Raw genomic sequence first — 7,812 nt, 5'->3', positions numbered from 1 at the left:
AAAAATGTCTTTATATTTACTCTATCAAAACCATTTATGATTTTGAACAAATAAAACCAAAAAGTGCTGTAAATACTCAGCAGGTCTGGCAGCATCTGTGGGGACAGAAGCAAAGCTAACGTTTCAGGTCTGTGACCTTTCATCAGAACTCATGATGTTGATGAAAAGTCACAGACCTCAAATGTTAAATTTGCTTCTGTCTCCACAGATGCTGCCAGACCTGCTGAGTATTTCCAGCACTTTTTGGGTTTATTTCAGATTTCCAGCATCTGCAGTATTTTGCTATGATTCTGAACACCTTGATCAAATCTCCTCTTAACCTTCTCTGCTCGAAGGAGAATAATCCCAACTTCTCCAGTTTTCTCCATTTAACTGAAGTCCCTCATCCCTAATAGCATTCTAGTAAATCTCTTCCGCACCCTCTCCAAGGCCTTGACACCCTTCCTAAAGTGTGGTGCCTAGAATTGACCACAATATTCCAACTGAGGCCCAATCTGTGTTTAATAAAAGTTTAGCATAACTTCCGTGCTTTTCCTCTACTATAAAGCCAATTATCCCATATGTATATGTATATGAGCTGTGGCTCAGTTGGTAACACTCTCACCTCTTTGTTGCAAGGTGTCAGGTCAAAACCTCGCTCTCGGAGTTGAACAGAAAAATCAAGGTTGATGCTCTTGTGCAGTACTGAGGGAGAGCTGCACTGTTGGAGGTGCCGTCTTTCAGATGAGATGTTAAACTGATGTCTGCCCTCTCAGGTGGATGTAAAAGATCTCATGTCACTATTTTGATCCCTGGTGTCCTGGCTAATATTTATCCCTCGATCAAGATCCCCCCAAAAAAGATTAGCTGGTTATTATCACATTACTGTTTGTTGGAGCTTGCTGTGAACAAATAAGAATACAACAGTGAGTACACTTCATTGGTTGTAAAGCTTTGAGAAGTCTGGTGGTCGTGAACAGCGCTACATAAATGCAAGTCTTTTTCTTTCTTAACAGCCTTCTCAACTTGTCCTGTCGCGTTCAGAGATTTGTATATATACATCCCCAGATATCTCTCTGTTCCTGCATGCACCCCTCTTAAATTATACCATTTAGTTCATATTGCCTCTCCTCATTCTTCCTACCAAAATATAACACTTCACATTTCTCTGATTTAAATTTCATCTGCCACATGTCTGCCTGTTTCACCAATCTATGTCTTCCTGAAGCCTATCCTATCCACCTCACTGTTTATTTCTTCGGGAGAGAGGTTTTGGCGTACTGTTCTAGATTGGTCTCTTCTGATACATGGTGGAGGGGGACAAGCATTAGATCTGAGTCAGAGAAATGCTGAGTGCAGGCTAGGACATAAAAGAATGTAAGAACTTAATAAATAGGAGCAGGAGAAGGCCATATGACCTTGAGTCTGCTCCACCATTTATTATGATGGCTGGACTTCGACATCAACTCCATTTTCCCACTTGCTCCCCATATCTCTTGATACCCTTAGTACCCAAAAAAAACTATTGATCTCAGTCTTGAATATACTCATTGAGCCTCCACTGCTCTCTGGGCTAGAGAATTCCAAAGATTCACAACCCTCTGAGTGAAGAAATTTCTCCTCAGGCTTGCTCTTTAGCCCCACTAGGGCCGGCATTGGAGGCAGGTGGGCGGGTGCTAAAAACGGCACCGCTGGCCTGTGTGCCGCTTCCCCAGCTCCAGGCCATTTTCACTGAGGCGGGATGGGGGCAACACCAGGGCTAGCCACCCACATATGGCTGGTAGCTGATCCATGTAATTAAGGGCCACTTAAGGTCAATTAAAAGAGGCTGACTGGGATTTTCCCTCTCCCCCTCCCAGTCACCAGTGGTGGCCTGGCTGCAAAAGACATTTTTAGTTTAAATTTTTAAACATTGGAGAGAGGGTGCCTCCATTTTGGATGGGACAGATGAGGCAGGGTTTGAGTGATCAGTGTTTGATGAGCTGGAGGTTTCAGCAGTGAGGTAGGGATTTGAGTGGGCTGTGTTCTCCAGGTGCTTGCAAAGGGCAGCTTGGCTCAGGATTGCTGACCATGTTGAGACTGCACACCACCTGTATCAGCCTGGGCGAGCAGCCAGATTGAGGCTGATGCAGTTCAGCACCAATGACATTTAAGAGCCAAACAGGATGGCCTCAGAATTGCTGGTGTTGTGGAATATGTTATGTTCAACAAGTTATGGCACTGTACAGCAACAGCCCAGGAGTTGATGGTGGTGTCGGAGAGGTAGAGCTGGGTGGCCCTCATGCTTATTAGGGAAGCAAGCCTGTGCTTTGACTATGTTGCACCCTAGTCAGGAAGCATCTGTTGGGGGGTGAAACATAGGGTTACTGTTTGTCAAATGGCCAATGGCAAGAGTGTGGGGCGGAGGGGTGGCCTATTTGAAAGCAGATCATGTGATGATGCTTCCAGGAATACATCCAACCTGAGTTGGCAACTCTAAAACAGGCATGTTATGATTGAGGAGGCTACAAAGGTAGGTGGGGATTTGGGGGAGGTTGGGGCTGAAAAGGGGTTTCAAGAGGAAGATGATTTGAAGTCCATGCCTTGGATAATGAGGAGGTTGGCAAGGATCGTGCTCATAGGCAAGCAAGACTTTGTGTGGGGTTGGCTGCATTCTGAAGGATTTGGAGCTTAAATAGTATTGGAAAAAAGAGTGGAGATGACAAAGGCATGGATGAGGGTTTCAGCTCAGGGTCAAACAGGACATCAGAGATGCACACCATCACTTTGAGTCGGCATCCAGAAAGATGGATGAGATCAGGGGACCAGAGCATAAATGTTTTCGTTGGGAGCCATTTATGGGATGGTTTTTGCTTTGCTGCGATTGAGTTGCTTGATGTCCAACAGCACGATGACTGGGCCACAGTCAAGAGTGGTAGCAGAGGGGTAAAGGTGGGGATTGCTGGCTTCATGCTCCAAGTTCAGGTGAGAAATAAAAGGGGGCTAAAGATGGAACCTTGGGGTGCACCAAAGGGAGGAGAAGCTATTGTAGGTGCTGTCCTAGCATCATCGGGACAGAGCGATATCCAGAAGCTTTAACCTCCTCCTCACCTGCAGGGGCAGCACCGCTCTCCCGGGCCCGGCAAACCCGCCATGTTGGACTGTACCAAAACAGCCGCGGGGAGGGGGGAACCAGGCACGGGCTGCGCAGCCTCTTAAAGTCGCAGAGTCCGCTTAATGCGTTGCCCCTCCCCCCCCACACAAATCAATCGCTGGTTTGTTCCGGCGCTGCGGAAGTGGTCGCTTCCCGTTGCCCATGGTAACTAGGTCAGTTACTAGGGAACAGCTGTCGGCCCTGGCAACGCCGCCCATCGCCCAACCACAGCCGTCACCCCGCCCGCCTCTCAACTGTCCCCGCTCGGTGAGTACAGACCGGGACATCACCGCACCGGGGCCCTGACACCCCCCACCACACCGGGGCCCTGACACCCCCCTCCCCCTCCCCCCCCACCACCGGGGCCCTGACACCCCCCTCCCCTCCACCACACCGGGGCCCTGACACCCCCTCCCCCCCACCACACCGGGGCCCTGACACCCCTTCCCCTCCACCACACCGGGGCCCTGACACCCCCCTCCCCCCCACCACACCAGGGCCCTGACACCCCTTCCCCTCCACCACACCGGGGCCCTGACACCCCCTCCCCCCCACCACACCGGGGCCCTGACACCCCCTCCCCCCACCACACCGGGGCCCTGACACCCCCCTCCCCCTCCCCCCCACCACCGGGGCCCTGACACCCCCCTCCCCTCCACCACACCGGGCCCTGACACCCCCTCCCCCCCACCACACCGGGGCCCTGACACCCCTTCCCCTCCACCACACCGGGGCCCTGACACCCCCTCCCCCCCACCGCACCGGGGCCCTGACACCCCCCACCACACCGGGGCCCTGACACCCCCCTCCCCCCCACCACACCGGTGCCCTGAGCCCCCTCTTCCCCCCCCCGGGACACTGATCCCCCCCCCGGGGCACTGACACCCCATCCTCCCCACACCGGGGCCCTGACATCCACCCCCCCCCCCACCACATCGGGGACCTGACACCCCCCCTCCCCCCGCCCCCCCACACCGGGGCCCTGACACCCCCCTCCCCCCCCCCCTCACACCGGGGCCCTGACATCCCCATCCCCCCCCACACCGGGCCCTGACACCCCCCTCCCCACACGAGGGCCCTGTCAACCCCCTCCCCACACCTGGACCCTGACAACCCCCTCCCACCCCACACCTGGGCCCTGACACCCCCCCCTCCCCACTCCAGGGCCCTGACACCCCCCCTCCCCCCCCCACCATACTGGGGCCCTGACACCCCACCTCCCCTCCCTTCCCCACTCCCCTCCCTTCCCCCCCCCCACTCCCCTCCCCTCCCCACCGGGGCCCTCAAACCCCCCTCGCCTGCCCCCCCCGACCACACCGCAGCCCTGACACCCCCTCCCCACACCAGGGCCCTGACACCCCCTCCCCCCCACTGGGGCCCTGACACCCCCCTCACCCCCCCACCGGGGCCCTGACACCCCCCCTCCCCTCCCCCACACCGGGGCCCTGTCACCCCCCCTCCCCCACACCGGGGCCCTGACACCCCCCTCCTCCTCCCCCCCCCCTCACACCGGGGCCCTGACACCCCCCTCCCCACACCGGGGCCCTGACACCCCCCCTCCCCACACCGGGGCCCTGTCAACCCCCTCCCCACACCTGGACCCTGACCCCCCTCCCACCCCACACCTGGCCCTGCCACCCCCCCTCCCCCCCCCCACCATACTGGGGCCCTGACACCTCCCCTCCCTCCCTTCCCCCCCACTCCCCTCCCCACCGGGGCCCTCAACCCCCCTCGCCTGCCCCCCCCCCACACCGCGGCCCTGACACCCCCCTCCCCACACCAGGGCCCTGACACCCCCCTCCCCCCACTGGGGCCCTGATATCCCCCCCCACCGGGGCCCTGACATCCCCCCCACCGGGGCCCTGACACCTCCGCTGCCCCCTCACCGGGGCCCTGACACCCCCCCTCCCCCCCCACCGGGGCCCTGACACCCCCCCTCCCCTCCCCCCCACACCGGGGCCCTGACACCCCCCCCCTCCCCCCCCACACCGGGGCCCTGACACCCCCCCCTCCCCACACCGGGGCCCTGATACCCCCACTCCCCTCACACACTGGGGCCCTGACACCCCCCCTCCCCTTCCTTCTCCCCCACCGGGGCCCTCAAACCCCCCTCCCCACACCGGGGCCCTGACATCCCCCTCCCCACACCAGGGCCCTGACACCCCCCTCCCCCCACTGGGGCCCCTGACATCCCCAGTCTCCCCCCACACCGGGTCCCTGACACCCCCCTCCCCTCCCCCCACGGGGCCCTGACACCCCCCCTCCCCCCCCAACACAGGGGCCCTGACACCACCCCCCTCCCCCTCCCCCACACCGGGGCCCTGACACCCCCCTCCCCCCCCCCCCACCATACTGGGGCCCCTGACACCCCCCCTCCCCTCCCTTCCCCACTCCCCTCCCCCCCCCCACTGCCCTCCCTTCCCCCCCCCCCACTCCCCTCCCTTCCCCCCCCCCACTCCCCTCCCCTCCCCTCCCCACCGGGGCCCTCAAACCCCCTCGCCTGCCCCCCCCCACCACACCGCAGCCCTGACACCCCCTCCCCAACACCCCCTCCCCACACCAGGGCCCTGACACCCCCCTCCCCCCACTGGGGCCCTGATATCCCCCCCCACCGGGGCCCTGACACTCCGCTGCCCCCTCACCGGGGCCCTGACACCCCCCCTCCCCTCCCCCCCCCACCGGGGCCCTGACACCCCCCCTCCCTCCCCCCCCACACCGGGGCCCTGACACCCCCCCCTCCCCCACACCGGGGCCCTGACACCCCCCCCTCCCCACACCGGGCCCTGACACCCCCACTCCCCTCACACACTGGGGCCCTGACACCCCCCCTCCCCTTCCTTCTCCCCCACCGGGGCCCTCAAACCCCCCTCCCCACACCGGGGCCCTGACATCCCCCTCCCCCCCCCTCCCCACACCCAGGGCCCTGACACCCCCCCTCCCCCCACTGGGGCCCTGACATCCCCAGTCTCCCCCCACACCGGATCCCTGACACCCCCCTCCCCTCCCCCCACGGGGCCCTGACACCCCCCCTCCCCCCCCCAACACCGGGGCCCTGACACCACCCCCCTCCCCCTCCCCCACACCGGGGCCCTGACACCCCCCTCCCCCCCCCCCCCCACCATACTGGGGCCCTGACACCCCCCCTCCCCTCCCTTCCCCACTCCCCTCCCCCCCCCACTGCCCTCCCTTCCCCCCCCCCCCACTCCCCTCCCTTCCCCCCCCCCACTCCCCTCCCCTCCCCTCCCCACCGGGGCCTCAAACCCCCCTCGCCTGCCCCCCCCCCACCACACCGCAGCCCTGACACCCCCTCCCCAACACCCCCTCCCCACACCAGGGCCCTGACACCCCCCTCCCCCCACTGGGGCCCTGATATCCCCCCCACCGGGGCCCTGACACCCCCCCTCCCCCCCCACCGGGGCCCTGACACCCCCCTCCCCTCCCCCCCCCACTGGGGCCCTGACACCCCCCCTCCCCTCCCCCCACACCGGGGCCCTGACACCCCCCCCCCCTCCGGCCCACACCTAGGGCCCTGACATCCCCATCCCCCCCCCACACCGGGGCCCTGACACCCCCCTCACCCACACCAGGGCCCTGTCAACCCCCTCCCCACACCTGGACCCTGACCCCCCTCCCACCCCACACCTGGGCCCTGACACCCCCCCCCTCCCCACTCCGGGGCCCTGACACCCCCCCTCCCCCCCCCCAACATACTGGGGCCCTGACACCTCCCCTCCCTTCCCCCCACTCCCCTCCCCTCCCCACCGGGGCCCTCAAACCCCCCTCGCCTGCCCCCCCCCCCACACCGCGGCCCTGACACCCCCCTCTCCCACACCAGGGGCCCTGACACCCCCCTCCCCACACCGGGGCCCTGACACCCCCCTCCCCCCACCGGGGCCCTGACACCCCCCTCCCCCCACCGGGGCCCTGACACCCCCCTCCCCCCACCGGGGCCCTGACAGCCCCGCTCCCCCCACACCGGGGCCCTGACACCCACACTCCCCTCACACACTGGGGCCCTGACACCCCCCCTTCCCCTTCCTTCTCCCCCACCGGGGCCCTCAAACCCCCCTCCCACACCGGGGCCCTGACATCCCCCTCCCCCCCCCTCCCCACACCAGGGCCCTGACACCCCCCTCCCCCCACTGGGGCCCTGACATCCCCAGTCTCTCCCCACACCGGGTCCCTGACACCCCCCTCCCCTCCCCCCACGGGGCCCTGACACCCCCCCTCCACCCCGCCCCCCACACCGGGGCCCTGACACCCCCCTCCCCCCCCACACCGGGGCCCTGACACCCCCTTCCCCCCACACCGGGGACCTGACACCACCCTCCACATCCCCACCCCAGGGCCCTGCCACCCCTCCCCTCACATCGGAGCACTGCCCCTGCCCCCCGCCACATTCCCACACCAGGGCCCCTTACAACCCCCCCAGCCCCTGGCCCCCTATGACCCCCCCCCCAGCCCCTGAAAACCATCCCCCCCCCCCCTTACAACAACCACCCCCTCCCCCCTCCCCAGCCCCTTACAACCACCCCCCGGCAACATCCCCACATCAGAAGCCCCGAGACCCCCTCCCCAAACCGGAGGCCCTGATATCCCATGCCAACATCCGTTTTTTTCCGGTTTCCTCCCACAGCCAAAGACTTGCAGGTTGATAGGTAAATTGGCCATTATAAATTGCTCCTAGTATAGGTAGGTGA

The 7,812-nt window shown here is 63.5% G+C and overlaps 1 protein-coding gene across 2 annotated transcripts in view; it reads left to right on the top strand.

The window, feature by feature from the left end:
- The first annotated feature begins 3,234 nt into the window (after positions 1–3,234).
- si:ch211-222n4.2 (uncharacterized protein LOC101885505 homolog) overlaps positions 3,235–7,812 on the top strand; it is a 70,357-nt gene continuing 65,779 nt past the window's right edge. For both annotated transcript variants that reach the window (XM_068055631.1, XM_068055630.1), the window contains exon 1: positions 3,235–3,379. The gene's annotated coding sequence lies outside the window, so the exon portion shown is untranslated. The remainder of the gene's footprint in view (positions 3,380–7,812) is intronic.

Source organism: Heterodontus francisci, chromosome 23 (assembly GCF_036365525.1).
Source record: "Heterodontus francisci isolate sHetFra1 chromosome 23, sHetFra1.hap1, whole genome shotgun sequence".
NCBI lineage: Eukaryota > Metazoa > Chordata > Chondrichthyes > Heterodontiformes > Heterodontidae > Heterodontus > Heterodontus francisci.
The sequence above is the reverse complement of the archived record's forward strand: the minus strand, read 5'-3'. Positions and strand labels throughout refer to the sequence as shown.